At 37.3% G+C, this 15,988-nt stretch overlaps 1 protein-coding gene across 5 annotated transcripts in view; it reads left to right on the top strand.

Annotated features, from left to right (window-relative positions):
* The window catches only part of LOC143136476 (NLR family CARD domain-containing protein 3-like), a 234,962-nt gene that overhangs the window by 185,930 nt on the left and 33,044 nt on the right, over window positions 1-15,988 (top strand). Inside the window, exon 1 of one of the 5 annotated variants that reach the window (XM_076297207.1) lies at window positions 2,720-2,803. The exons of the other annotated variants lie outside the window; for them this stretch is intronic. The gene's annotated coding sequence lies outside the window, so the exon portion shown is untranslated. Of the gene's footprint in view, window positions 1-2,719; window positions 2,804-15,988 lie in introns of those variants that run through there. 5 annotated transcript variants of the gene reach the window in all.

The following is a 15,988-nucleotide window of genomic DNA, read 5'->3' as shown; positions in this document are numbered from 1 at the left end:
TTGGGTATGTCATGTTCCCCCTTGGGGCCCTAGTGATCTGTCCCACTGTTCCCTTCATTCTGACACCCCTGACTAGCGGAAGCTGTAGATAGTATCCATAGTCTAGTCCTATTCAAAATCATTTTCTAATTTTCAAAAGTCCATGATTTGTAAAACACGTGTGGATGGCGTAATCAACCCCACTTTTAAAGGACCCTCTTCCCCCTTAATCCAAAATTATTACAGACTTATCAGACAGATTTGTAGTTTCTCTCTCTCTCTCTCTCCCTCTCTCTCTCTCTCTCTCTCTGTATTGTGTATGTGTGTGTTTGTGTGTTGAAATATAATGCATAGTTTTTGTATAACTGTGATATTGATGATATAGTCAATATTAGTGGGTATATGGTAGGCTAGAGTATGTGAGAGTTTCTGCAACATTTCTTTCTATTTTTTACTAAGAGAAAAGCTACATGCTTCTGCAAATGTCTGTGTTTTTCCTGTGGACCTGAAAGATGTAGCCTACGTGACAAATGGCATGTGGCCTACGTGATGAATTAACCTTTACCAGGGGTACCAGTAGATGTGGAGGGTGCTGTATATCATGATTTGTTTCTGCATTGTAAGAATTTCAACTATATTGTATAATCGTGATTAGGGCTGGGCGATAAAATGATAGCGATATGTATCGCAATAGACATGTAATCGATATCAATAAAAAATGCGTTCGATAGAACATTCGATAATTAAAAGCAACACACACCTCCCGCCGTTGTCCATAAATAAATAGGCTAAATATATCTTGCATTGTAGTTAGTATGTGCAACTCTACCAGAGTAGACGATAGAAGTAGGCCTACCTCAACACAGACTCTCAACGAGTCCTTGCCCCGTGCGCACGCTCTCTCTCTCTCTCTCTCTCTCTCTCTCTCTCTCTCGGTGCATCCCTCAGCATGCGCATGTAATCCAAACATTCACAATCATGCAAGACGACTGAATTGCTATTAAATCCGGTTAGCATCATTAGCACCCTGCACGAATTTGTTCAAAACTGTTGCATTAAAATTGACTGCTAAATCAACTCAATCCCAATGCAAATGGAAAAGTATTTTCCAAGACTCAAACGGGCCTGTCCCAAGGAGAAAAAGTATTCATTTGAAACTTAAACACACATGGGGAAACTGAACAGTCTAACCAGTAGACTTACTATGATAAACTAGCAAATTACTTTGTTTACAATATTTCCAGGCTTCAACCAGTGCTGCTCATTCAGACTTATGTACACAATTATTTATTTGAGTGTTTTTCATGATTGTGTTGCTATTTCTTTTCCCTGTTTGCTTTGATTGATAACTGAGGTGATTCAAATCAGAGGAAGGTTAAGTTTAAAATAAAAGCGTTTAAAAGTGTTTAAATTGAACTTTTTCCCCCTCCTGGTCCTTATCTGAAATAGATTTTTAAAAAATCAATAATTATCGATATCGACCGATATGAAATACTTATATCGTGATACAGTTTTCAGCCATATCGCCCAGCCCTAATCGTGATAGTCATGGTATAGTTGGTGATGTTTTGGGGCATTTGATAGGCTAGAGTATGTAAGTATCTCCAACAACTCAGATAAAAGCAACATGCTAAAGCAAATGTCTGTGGCTTTCCTGTGAACCTCAAAGATGTAGCCTACGTGACAGTGAGATGTAGCCTACGTGACAAATGACATGTAGCCTACATGACAAAATAACTTTGTGGGAAGAGAATTGTTAAGAACCTTGTAGCTGATGATTTACCTAGCAACATGTGATGCAATTGAAATGATTAGCTGTGTCTCATTGGAGAGTAACAGCTCCATGCTTATATTAATTTACAATAGTTTCCTATTACTGTTTCCTTATTCACAGTATGTACTACTGTATCATCATTTACAGTAGTACCCTATTACTGTATATTAATTTACAGTAATTATCCTTCATTTGCAATACTTATTACTAGTATTTTATCATTCACAGTATTTCTACTATTTACATCTACAATATTATTTTCAATTATTTACACATTTACCATTATGTATTTGAGAACAATGTTACTTTATTAAAAACACTTGCAAATGCATTAAAATATCCAGGAAAAATAAAATATATTCCAGACTTTTGAAGGGCCCTTCCTCCCCTTGGGGGACTAGTAATCAGTAGTGGTTTTACCTCCAGTCCAACAAGCGCATGTTGACGCTTACACTCGAATCGAAAGTAAAAGGTTGTAGCCTACTGTGGTGGATTTTATGAGTTTCCTGATAAGAGATTCTGTAGTTATACCAAAAGATGTTCTGTAGATTGGGACATAGTCTGAAGTCCATTTGATGAAACAGCAGGGGTAAAAATAGGTAAGGTATACATAGGTTTGGGGCCAAGAAGTTTTACCTATAAGGACATGAAGGTATAAGAAGGGACTGGACATCTCTAGCAGATGGTCAGCCAGGGTCAAAGGTCCTTTGTAGAAATAGAATGAAAACCTAAGCACATATGTATTACTAAAAGAGGTAAAAAGGACATAGGAGCTCTGTACTATTCTGAGTTAACAAGGGTATATAAGATGTGTACAGACATAATGTTGTTAGCTGGCTTCATGAACCTATGCTCTGTGTTGGATTAAAGCTACACCTTCTGCAGTGTCCTGTTGCTTTGTCACAATTCTTCTGAGTACATTAGTTACTTATAATTTGACACCACACTACATTTATTGTCACTTCGTTGAGACGTGTAACAGTCGAACAGGCTTTGTTGGATGTAGACGCCTTGGAATCTTGCTATTTTACAACAAGAAACTATTTCGTGGTGAGTAGACCTACAATACTGTTTGTTTATTCTGTTTCGTAACATTGCCTAATTATGACCGCCGCGCAGCGAAGCGGCGGTCATATAGGTTTAGTCAGATTTTTTTTTTTTTTTTTTTTTTTTTTTTCGCATGCCCAAATTTCTGTCAATGATTCCCGGGACACTGAAAGACCGGGGCACACGAAACTTGGTGGGCATGTAACCCCACATGGATAGCATGGAACCATCGTTTTCGTTTTGATCTGTAGCCCCCCCGCTGGACTGCACCCCCCGAAAGGAGGGTAGGGCAGACACAGTTTTCTGTGAATATCTCGAGAACCGTAGGGTTTAGGAGGACCATTTTTTTTTTGTATGTTGATCTCAAGGGGCCATGTCAACCCATTCCATAACCACTCATTTCATGTATAGTGCCACCTAGTTAAACACAAAAAAGTAAAAATGAGGTGTTGTAATCGAAGGTATCTGTGACCTAACATAGTCAAAACTGCACGAAATTGGAAGTGTAGGATCATTATGACACCCTCTGTATGCACGCCAAGTTTCGTGGAATTCCGTTCATGGGGGGCCACACAATAAATTAATTTATGTTACTATACACCAACTGGCCTGTAGGTGGCCAGAGACAGTTTTCTGTAAATATCTCGAGAACCGTAGGGCCTAGGAGGTCCACCTTTTTTATGTATGTTGGTCTTAAGGGGGCATGTCAACCCATCCCATTACCACTTATTTCATGTATAGCGCCACCTAGTTAAAAAATTAAAAAGCAAAAAATTAGGTGTTTTCATCACAATATCTCTGGCTGACAAGGTCAAAACTGCACGAAATTAAAAGTGTAGGATCATTATGACACCCTCCGAATGCATGCCAAGTTTTGTGTACTTTCGTTCATGGGGGGCCTTACAATAAAATAATTTATGTGTACATTTAGTGACGTACACCAACAAGGATTCCCGGGACACTGAAAGACCGGGGTACACAAAACTTGGTGGGCATGTACCCCCACATGGATAGCATGGAACCGTCATTTTTCGTTTTGATCTGTAGCCCCCCCGCTGGACTGGACCCCCCGAAAGGAGGGTAGGGCAGACACAGTTCTCTGTGAATATCTTGAGAACTGTAGGGCCTAAGATGACCATTTTTTTCCGTATGTTTGCCTCCAGGGGTCATGTTAACCCATTTCATGTGCACACATGTGCACAAACAGATACACACACACACACACACACACACACACAATACATTCACAGTAATCATACGTATGACACATACTAACACAGTAGACATATGTACGCTTGCATGCACAGGCACATACGCAGGCACACACACAAGCACACACACACACACACACACACACACACACACACACCCACACACATAACATAAACATAACACAAACAATCAAGAATTTCTCAGAATTATGAACAGGCAAGATGGAGGTGGGATTGTATAAAATGAATTTTACATGTGAAATCTATGAACTAGTCATGTTTTGGTACTTGTTGTCTAGCAGATACCAGTGAGAATTGAGTGTGGATAATGCAATTTAGTGAGACAGTTAGAATCATATAGGCCTTTCAGCGTGATTTCTTTTTGTGGAAAAAATGTGCTGGACTGGGCGGCGGTCATATTTTGTACCGCTCTGCGGTACATCTAGTTATTAAGAAAGATACGACTACCGCACCCATATGGCTATAACGTTGTTTGCCTAACGGAAATTACATTACGTTAAATCAATGGTGGAAATGAAAGGGAACGATGTGATCAAGGGCACAATATCAGAGTAGCATATCTTATCACCATTTTCACAGTTTCACAGTTGTCACAGTGTTTTTGCGATTTATTTGTGGAAATTGTTGGGAATTTGCCCCGGTCGACATACGAGAAGAGAGATCTCAGTAGTCTTTTTCTGCAATTAGTCTAGCCTGTCTTTGAGACATTTTAAATGGGCAACTTTACATTTTTCTGGGTGTAATGGTTCACTTTTGTCTAGGTCGTAGATTGCGTCCTAGTCAGTCTATTCAGGATTCATTTTTGATTTTAAAGAAGTCACACGTACATGTTGTAAAATGCAGAAGTCTAAAATGGTGTCGACGTTGCGCACTTCCAATGCTTATGTAGGCCTATCCGCTCACAGAAAAAAGTAGAATAGAAGATCCCATACCTCATCAGTAATGTGGAGTGTAGCCTAATGTAGCACCTGAACTTACATTTGATTGTTCCCATACAATCAGGGGTGTAGTGGTAAAATAAGAGGTAGGTAAACTATTGTACTGCGCCATGTGGTATCGGATTTAAAAAAAAAAACATTCAGATGATGATGGTGGAGGTTTTTGTCTAATGTTTACAAGAATACCAACTGTTCTTAGAGCAGGGGTGTGAAACTCATATTAGGTAGTGGGCCAGATTTGTTGGAATGAGACCTCGTGGGGGCCGTCATTGTCATGGTCATTATCATGTTTCTGCATGGGTATCAGTGTGTTGTTTGATGATATCACTTATGAGCAAACAAGTTCACAATGTACTGCTGTCATATGCTCTTCTCTCTTTAAATGTCCTACTTATATGTTAGTTTTTCTGTTTCTTCCTTCCTGAGGATGGTTTGTAGTGCTGGGTTCAATCAGTTTATCATATCATAGAGATATTGCTTATAACACATTGTTGAAGACAACTGGATGTGAATATTTGTTCTTCTAATTTTTCCTTCCTTCTCAAAACATCTGGGGGGCTGTATGAAACCTGCTGGCGGGCCTGATCTGACCCCCGGGCCTTATGTTTGACACCCCTGTCCTAGAGTGTGGATGAGAATATGCCTACATATAGCGAATGTGTAAAGGCTAATAGGCCTACAGTCCGATGTTTGAATGTTAAAAGTTGCAATTGGCGAAGAAACTCTTCTGGGAGGTGGATAAACTCTATTTCTGAAATTTCAGAGGTGGATAAATTGTGTTTACTTGCATTTAGCCTTCACTACAGCCCTGCAAGTGATAATCCAAAAGACCGATTTCTCTCTCTCTCTCTCTCTCTCCCCCCCCCCTATAGAGAACATTGGCCTATAGAGAACACTGGACTGGTGGAGTCCTATGTTGGCCTATACAGAGAGCACTGGACTGGTGGAGTCCTATGTTGGCCTATAGAGAACACTGGACTGGTGGAGTCCTATGTTGGCCTATAGAGAGAGCACTGGACTCAGGCAGCACACAGCCTTGTGGAGAGTCAGTGCTGAGCACATTCAAAAATGGAACATTGTAATCAGTGACAATCATATAGGCCTAAAATCTAAAAATATCAGCCATTTGCTCTGACCACAATTCTATACAGATCATGTTTGCAGTTTTGAATATAAAACTGTGACATTTCCTAGGGGTGCCGATAATTATGGGACATTTTTTTTCTTCAGAATAAATATGGTTCCCTTCAATAAAGGTTTTCCCCTTGTTGTTTCCATTATGATACTATGAGATAAGTTGTCAAAAGGGGATTTTTAATGCTCTTTTTGTACCAGGGGTCCCTACACATGTGGAGGTCTGTATATTGTGATCATTTCTCTGCAGAATTTCAACTATATTGTCCCAGGTAAAAAAAAAACTATTAAAAGTGTACTTTTTGAAAGTGTACTAAGTACCGTTTGTACTTTTTTCGTCAAATCCAAGTGTAATTAAGTGTATTGAATTATGTATTAAGTTCAACTTAATACCAACTTGACTATACTTTGAGTGTAATTAGTGTGCTAAAATGGAACAACTTTTTTCAAACTTTAAGTGTTCTTAAGTACATTATACAAAAAGAGATTTTATGAGCATTCGAAACACAGTCGCAGTACAATTTTGTAACATCCCAAGTGTATTGGAAATGTACTTAAAAGGCATTACAGTATAACTAATAATAGTGTAGTAGTGTATTTGGAATACACTCTTATCCTCATTTCTATTCATTTGGCATGCTTCTGTAATATTTTAAATTAACTTCAAATGTACTTCCTGACTACAATAAGTGCCGTGAAAGTTTGCAGTTATGTTAATAAAAGTATAGTCTTAAGATACTTTAAGCATTATAAAGGCATACAATTTAAGTATAATATTAGTGTGATTTAAAATTGTACTATTAGTACTCTCCTACCTATTCTGACAAATTACACTTTGATTATGAGAAAAACATTTTATTGACATGAATGAAAACAAAACATAATATTCATCCATAACAAAAGTAAAACATTTTTCTGAAAGTTATGGATCTCTTGAGCATATATTTTCAAGTTGGATGTGGTAACACGATAAAACATGCATTTGGGCGTATTATATTATTTCACATGCATAGATTTTTCGAGTGGCTGTTTGGAGCGCTGGTCTGATTCCTCCTCGCTTGCAGCATTTTCTTCCATGCTTGGGGAGCAGTTTCCTCTGAGTGCGCACGCGCAGAGAGAATTTGTGCGCACACATTTAATATCTACGTGTGCTTTTTGCCACTATTGTGTCGCGATACTCTACAGCCTCATTGGTAGACCATCAATTCAAAATGCAGATTTCATGAAAAACAAAAGTTGTTTACCCTCCTAGGTGAGAGAATTTGCCCTCTAAGCTTGAAATTGTTTACTGGACACCCAGCCTACAAGCCAACAACTTAACAGTCTAACATGGCTAAATTTGTAATGCATGATCATTTATTGCTTATTTGTTTGCAAAGTCTTCTGGCCCAGAAAGAAAACCATGGTGGTTACAGATCATGGCTGAGGAGGAAAGGTACAGCTGGTAGAGTTGTGCAGTGAGTGAACTTCCCTCCCAACACTGAGATGTGGTGGCAAAGGCTGTGGTAGCTAGCTTCCTTACTAGCACACCATCCAGTCCAAGATGCATAAAGTTTTCGGTGGCAACCCGGGGCTGGACAGGAGTCAAATGCATTGACCTTGGTATTAGAGAATTTGTCTCTGATGTCTGTGAACAGAAAGAAGATGGACAATATTTTACAAGATAAACAATATTTTACACAGAAATCCATTGGCAATGATGAGATTAATACAGATTATCTGTACCTATTTGCCATTTACTTTTTATGGGTCAAATTGGTATTGACACCATCTGTTTGTCATCCTGGTATGGGTAGACCTGGCCAGGTAGTCTTTCCTTAAAGCGTTGTGCACCTTGGCACCGATATGAGTGCAACCACCCTGTTTTCTGCATTTGATTACCTTAGATTCTTTTGTTTCCAATACAACCGTATTATCGTTTTCGGGTGCATGAATCAAAATCATCATGTATCAAAATAGCCCCTACGACTCCCATTCAAAATGGCTTTTGACCCAGAAACGACAATACAGTCAAGCTTAATGGTGGCGCTTCTGACTTAATTATGCTTTCAAACGAAAGTTTGACTCAGGTACATTCACAAAAAGACCCTAGGTTGCATTTTGGCTTGAGTTATGCTTTAAGAGTAATGGGACAAGGTCCTGGATGAAGAATATTTACCTTTACTGCTGATTATTTGAGGCGTTCAGACATCTCGGTTTCAAAACTGTCCAGGAACACCTGTAAAAACATGGTTAGGCTACAGATTAAAACTAGGTAAATTACAAACACTACCATGAAATGAACTTGAATGCTCTGTCAAACACAAATAATAAAAAAAAATCTAAATCTATCTCATAAACCAAGGCATAATATCAATCATGTAGCCTAAGCTTCATAGCACTAACTTAGTAGAACACCAGGTTTAATTCCCCCTCTAATATCAATGGTGGAAAAAAACGTTCTACTTCATAAAATGCATGTAATTTGTCCTGTAGACTCATTTTAAAAGATGTCTCCACGATTAAAGAAAAACACAGCTACAATGTCATTAGCATGCCTAATGAGTGTGAAGTGTGACTAGCCTAGCACCATCCTCCTTTCTGTGAGTTAACTTCCATCATAGTTTGTGTAACGTTAGTGCTTGCCAATGCTTGTCAATAATCCCACAAACACAAAGCAGGCTAATGTAGTTTTCTTCTTGATGGGGATCTGGTCGACGTTTATGACGTTAACGTTAGCTAAATTAGCTAATGTGATCTGGCATTGCTAGCTTGTACTAGCAAGGATAAAAACAAACTCTTGAAAGATTGCTAAGCCATCAATTTAACTTCTCCAAAGACTACCGAAGGTCATAAAGAGTAAGCTACATATAACAATATGCTTTGGGACTCACCTGATAACGAATAACTTGGCACTTTAAATCCAACTGGCTTCAGCCCTTGTTATCTCATATGACGAGTCCTTCTGGCTCTGTAGTACCAACGTCTCTGGCATGATTAGGACTTGAATTTATGGTATCTCTGTAACCTTATACGTAAACGTATGCATTTTCTGGTCTCTACAGTCCATCTGTCTTGCAAATAAAGTTACAAGCATAGACTGTATAAAATAACGTTAATGTTTGCTCACACCACGTTTTGCTCGAAAGCTGCACCCGCCCACCCCATTTCAAATTCAAACAACCATGTTATTGGTCAACTGGACTGCCTATACATTTAACTGTGTTGCCTATACACGGGTTTCCCGACTATGAAACTATACAAACAATGTATTAGGCCTACCAAAAAAATATACTTTCCATAAGTACACTATATTACAACTCTAAGTATTAGCAATTTAATACACTTAAACTAAATAAACTTCTTTAGCATTTACAATACACTAACAACAAAGTACACTTTTAAAAAGTACATTACAAAAACACTTTGAATATTGCACAATAAGTATATTTAATTTTAGTACACTGAAGTTGAACTTAATACTATGACTATGAAACTATACAAACAATGTATTAGGCCTACCAAAAAAATATACTTTCCATAAGTACACTATATTACAACTCTTAAGTATTAGCAATTTAATACACTTAAACTAAATAAACGTCTTTACAATTTAAAATACACTAACAACAAAGTACACTTTTAAAAAATACATTACAAAAACACTTTGAATATTGCACAATAAGTATATTTAATTTTAGTACACTGAAGTTGAACTTAATAACATCTACTTTGAAGTATACTTTCTAAAAGAACACATTAAACATACTTTACATAAAGTACAAAAAGTGTAAGCATACTTGCTTTATACTTCATGTACTTTAATCATATTTCTAACACACTAAAGTATACTACTTTTTTACCTGGGGTATAATCGTCATATTTATGGTATAGACGATGTTTTTGGACATATTGTAGGCTAGAGTTTGTGAAAGTGTCTGCAAAATCCTGTCTTTGTTCTTCAACTCAGAGAAAAACGATAAGTATAAGTATATATACTCTTTTGATCCCGTGAGAGAAATTTGGTCTCTGCATTTATCCCAATCTGTGAATTAGTGAAACACACTCACACAGTGAACACACAGTGAGGTGAAGCACACTCTAATCCTGACGCAGTGAGCTGCAGTGAGGGGTTAGGTGCCTTGCTCAAGGGCACTTCCGCCGTTCTTACTAGTCGGGGTCGAACTGGCAACCCTCCGGTTACAAGTCTGAAGCGCTAACCAGTAGGCCACAGCTGCCCCCAATGTGCTTGTCTGTGGTTTTCTTGTGGACCTGACAGTTGTAGCCTACGTGACAAATGAGATGTAGCCTACGTGACAAAATAACTTTGCGGAAGGAAAATTGTTAAGAACCTTGTAGCTGATGATTTACCTAGCAACATGTGATGCAATTGAAATGACTAGATGTACCGCAGAGCGGTACAAAATATGACCGCCGCCCAGTCCAGCACATTTTTTCCACAAAAAGAAATCACGCTGAAAGGCCTATATGATTCTAACTGTCTCACTAAATTGCATTATCCACACTCAATTCTCACTGGTATCTGCTAGACAACAAGTACCAAAACACGATTAGTTCATAGATTTCACATGTAAAATTCATTTTATACAACCCCACCTCCATCTTGCCTGTTCATAATTCTGAGAAATTCTTGATTGTTTGTGTTATGTTTATGTTATGTGTGTGTGTGTGAGTGTGTGTGTGTGTTTGTGTGTGTGTGTGCGTGCTTGTGTACTGTATGTGCCTGTGCATGGAAGCGTACGTGTCTACTGTGTGAGTATGTGTCATACGCAGTGCCGGCCCGAGCCTTTTGGGGGCCCTAAGCAGAATTTGATTTGGGGGCCCCCTCCCACAACGCAGTCACCTGTGCTTGGCGATAATTGACAACTTCACACTATAATGTCATATTATAAACTAGACTGCATTTCTGGCGGGAACTGCGAAAGTGTGCTTGCCCTGGTCCGGTCACCAACGTGAGCAGACAGTGGCACACGCTATGCTGAACCTGGCTTGATCCAAGCATTCTAACAGTGTCTTTCAGTGTTGGAGCAGTGGCAATACCTCAAAGCTCTATTCAACTATTGCCTTGCAGGGTGAATGCGGTTCGTTGGATTTTACCTGTGGCCTGCCTTCGAATTTAGCTTCTATGACTAAAATCAAATCAATAAAATAAAACAACAGCAATGATTGGCTGAAAAAATAAATAATGTCACGCGTCTTGCGCCTCTCAAACTGGGCTATCAGGTAACCTACAGAGGAATTGAAGTTATGAAATATGACTAAGGCATTAAAATGCTGCTTGTTTGTCAGGATACTTTTTCACTGATTTATTTTAAAAATATGAGCTATGAGTGTGAATGTTATATATTCCATCCCCTAATTCTGTTTTACTGGTTTATTTGACAAATAATCTATATGGATTTGCTCTATAAAGACCTTATGTCTGTTTGGGATTGTTTTGAGAGCCTATTGATGTATCTCAGAATAAAGGAATGTCCACAACATTTGTGATGTTTTTTTTGTGTGTGTGAATGTATTTTACTTAACTCATTGAATGTAGCTGGATACTCATGAACGTATGTCTCTAATAGCCACAATAGGAGTAATTTTAGCAACACGGTATTTTGTGTGGCCCATAACGACCCAGTGGATCATGAAAACGTGCCAAAATTCACATTCCTTGCTTGTTGTTGGTACATTAATCCCATTCAGATTGCCACTTAGAGAACTAAGAGTTCAGTATAGGTTTAAGGTCTGGGGCAGGGATATGACATTCTGTGACTTCTTCATTGAGGGCTTGCTTAGCAGCACTGTCCGCTTTCTCATTTCCCCTCAGACCAACATGGCCTGGGACCCAGCAAAAAACTACACTCAAGTTCTGGTTCTTTAGACGTTCTAGTTGATCAAGCTCAGCTTTGTTTGTACTTTTTGCGTGACATTAAAGCCTACTGGAAAGATTTTTAATTGCAATGTAATTGAATGCAATTTACTTTTACGATTAAATAAAATTAATTTATCCCTCTCACCCATAGTTTTCTATTTATTTAAAAATGTACATAGGCCTACTGTAATTACATTTATACATAGTTATTCTACTGATCTTCATACTATTCATCCTGCACATAGACTTATTCGGTAACACTCCATAATAAGGTGCCATAATAAATAGCAAACTAGTAATTACCTAACCCTTTGTTAATATTTGTTAATTGTTACTAACATATCTATTTGGCACAAGTTAATAGTTTTTTAATCATTAATTAAATATTAGTTGTTTGCATAAAATCTGTATGTTAATGTTTTAGCAAATCTATTAACTAATATTGTATTAATATGTGTTCATAGTTAACTAAATGTCTTTTTGGCACTAAATAACAGTTATTTCTTGCATCATTTAAATGTTAAATGTTTATTTGCAAACTATATGTTAATAGAAAAGTTAATGACTTATTATTATTTAACTAATTGTTAATTAAACTGTGCTTCTGCCTATCCCAATATGAACCGCTCTCCATAGGACCCTTACAATAGATATATAGATAGATAGATAGATACTTTATTGATCCCCAAGGGGAAATTAAAAAGAAAAACACGGAGCTACCTTGACATGCTGCCACTGTTGTTCCGGCGCCGGAACTGCTTGCAATAAAGTTGGTTACAAGGATCAATAAAGTATCTATCTATCTAAGGGTCCTATGGAGAGCGGTTCATATTGGGATAGGCAGAAGCACAGTTTAATAACAATTAGTTAAATAATAATAAGTCATTAACTTTTCTATTAACAAATAGTTTGCAAATAAACATTTAACATTTAAATGATGCAAGAAATAACTGTTGATTAGTGCCAAAAAGACATTTAGTTAACTATTAACACATATTAATACAATATTAGTTAATAGATTTGCTAAAACATTAACATACATATTTTATGCAAACAACTAATATTTAATTAATGATTAAAAAACTATTAACTTGTGCCAAATAGATATGTTAATAACAATTAAGAAATATTAACAAAGGGTTAGGTAATTACTAGTTTGCTATTTATTATGGCACCTTATTATGGAGTGTTACCACTTATTCTTACTACTCTTATAATGTTGTTTCTGCACTACAATGACACTGTTTCCACACTGCACATAGCTGTATGTTATGTACATATCTGTTATATATTTGTCATATTGAATATCCATATTTATTCTGTTTTATTATATTCTGTTAATACACTGCATATATCTATATTATTATTTCTACTATTATAATGTTACTGCTACATCTACATGTTATTCTACTTATTGTATGAGAACTGCTACACTGCACATATTTATATTTAATTCATATTACTCTAAACCACCTTCTGTAAATCAACTGTATACTACTGTCTACATTGCACTATATTTCTTGACCTGTCTCTGTATATTTCAAGTCAAGTCAAGTCAGTTTTATTTTTAAAGCGCATTTAACATGCACAGAGTGCAACCCAAAGCGCTCCACAAACAAGACACATAACAACAAGACAAAAGATGCTGGGTGGAGCGGCGTAGTCGCCAGCGTGCCCGTGACATCAAGACATGACAAATACATTTAAAAAATAACAAACACAAAAGATGCCGGATTTCATCACCTTTCTATACTTTGCATCACATTGCATGCATACTGTAGCTACATGAATCACAGCTAAGATCCTTGGTTGCTATGAAGGCCAGTCGTTCTAAATGGATGGTTGCTATGGCCAAAGGCCAGTTATCTCTGCCGTTGTCAAGCGGGCATATCCTAACCTTATCTTATTTGAAAAATCTCTATTTTACTTAGCCTACTTCCATACAGTGAGTCCCATTATGAAGTGGCCACTTCATTCGTGCTTACCGTGATTCACACAGCAGCATTATTAAATTAATCTGTCACCATATGCCTACGTTTGCAAAGAAAACATTTTAATTTGATTCACATGAAACGTTACATTTAATGTACATGTTGACAATGAGTAGGCTAGTTTTGGTTGTTGGTGGTGTTATTGCATCCCTTAGTTATGCCTACAATGCAAGTTCCCTCGCGATTGGAAGCTCCTGTTGACAATAGCAGACGCATTTCAAAACATCGCGTTAGGAGTCCTTGCCACTTCTTTTAAGCTGTCACAGACGTAGGTGCTACTTTTAGGGCTAAAGTGGTTCGTGAATTAATGTTAGTAAAAAAAAAATAGCAGTCCTAAAGTTAAAAGTTACACGTGACGAAGTTACGAGTGCAAGCATCTCATATCAAATGACCATACGCTAAGCAACATAAATCCCAATTAGCAACATACATCTCCTCTCTATAGCTAGCCACACAAGAAATTAATGATACTAAATCTCTGCTTAGCATGCTTCTCCGCTTAGCATTCTAATAACAGAAGGGGCACATTTACCACTACAACATGACTCATGTCTGTAACTCTATAAAACACTTACTTTCATAAAGGACGCACATCATCCAGCACAGTTCTACACATGGAAACCGATATTTTGGGCACTTGTTTGGCCACAAACTCGTCACTCTAAAACTGGACTACTGTCGGCTGCACCCTCACCCAATGAGAGTCTTTCAGTATTAAATGTGTACGTGTGATTACGAATGGATGTGTGTGGTTTGCAATTAGAAAAAACAAGAAATAACATTTCCAATAATTTCCCATGATAAATTACATAGCCTAATATTTGCACCTTCCTTCCTTGTGAAGCTCACATAATTCTAATGATGTCACCGTATGTATGTGAAATGTAATACAACGTTGTCACCTAGCGTATGTATTTAACATTAACGTGAAATGTCCGGCTTGTACTGTCGTCAAATCCATGCTTTGAGGAAAACAATGTTTTTATAATAGTTTCCTCTTCAGTGAGCGATTACCTGGTCGTTTTTGTAACAGAGATGGCTGTTTATTGTCCCTAGGTTTACAGAAACACCTATTCATATTAATACGTATGGAAATCAAGTTAACGCTGCCGACCACTGTTTGTCTATTACATGGCCCAGAATGCCTTGCATGTCTTTACAACAAAACAACCCAGTAAAACCTAATTTCCCGTAAACATATGAATTTGCATACTTGTAACATTTTTAATAATACTCTCCCATCATGATATTTAACAATAATGAACATTTTTATTTGAATACCGTCAATGTGAAAACAACTCTATTATGTAAGCTATATATAGTAGGGTGGTCCTTATTTTTCAACTTTTGAAAGTTCATGCTCTCACCCCACCAATATGTTCGAATAAATAAAAAAAATAATTGGGCAAAATTTTATCAATATTGATCAATATTTAGAGGTTGCTCAAGACCTTTGAAGTTTAACACATACTGTGCTGTATGCATATTTAGGATTTTTTGCGTATTATGTGATACATTGTGCTAGCATGTATAATTGTTTAATAATATATGCTTATGGCAGCAATGGACTTATTTGACCATGCAGTCAATGACAATGTGTATTGATTATTGGTGACCACATTAAAATGGGAATTCCATATTGTCCATGCAAATTTGCAATGCTGATTTGCTGATCTCATCTGCTGATTCCGGTATTTCCCAATAATATGCTGTTGTGAGCAATTCATAGCAACTCCTGTTTTAGTTGTGATATGTCTTTCAAAGCATCAATGCGAATGAAGCACAATAGACAATATACACTGAGACAATGGCTGAAGCAACACAAAGCAAATTCGCTATATGGTTACTTGGATCAGAAGAGACTGAAATAACTGGAACAAAGTTACCCTCCAAGAAGCAGGTTTTATGTTTGTTGTAATATCACCATAAAACATTGAAAAAAAAAAACGTAATGAAAGTGCAACAGCGGTGATCAAAGAAGTCTTGGTATTCTAGGACAAGGCTAGGATTCCTGTTCGTCCCCAACATTATGC

This window comes from Alosa pseudoharengus, unplaced genomic scaffold (assembly GCF_046254945.1).
Source record: "Alosa pseudoharengus isolate Yale_2024_CS ecotype anadromous, Long Island Sound unplaced genomic scaffold, YU_APseudo_1.1 YU_APseudo_1.1_scf_1, whole genome shotgun sequence".
NCBI classification, from domain to species: domain Eukaryota; kingdom Metazoa; phylum Chordata; class Actinopteri; order Clupeiformes; family Clupeidae; genus Alosa; species Alosa pseudoharengus.
The sequence above is the reverse complement of the archived record's forward strand: the minus strand, read 5'-3'. Positions and strand labels throughout refer to the sequence as shown.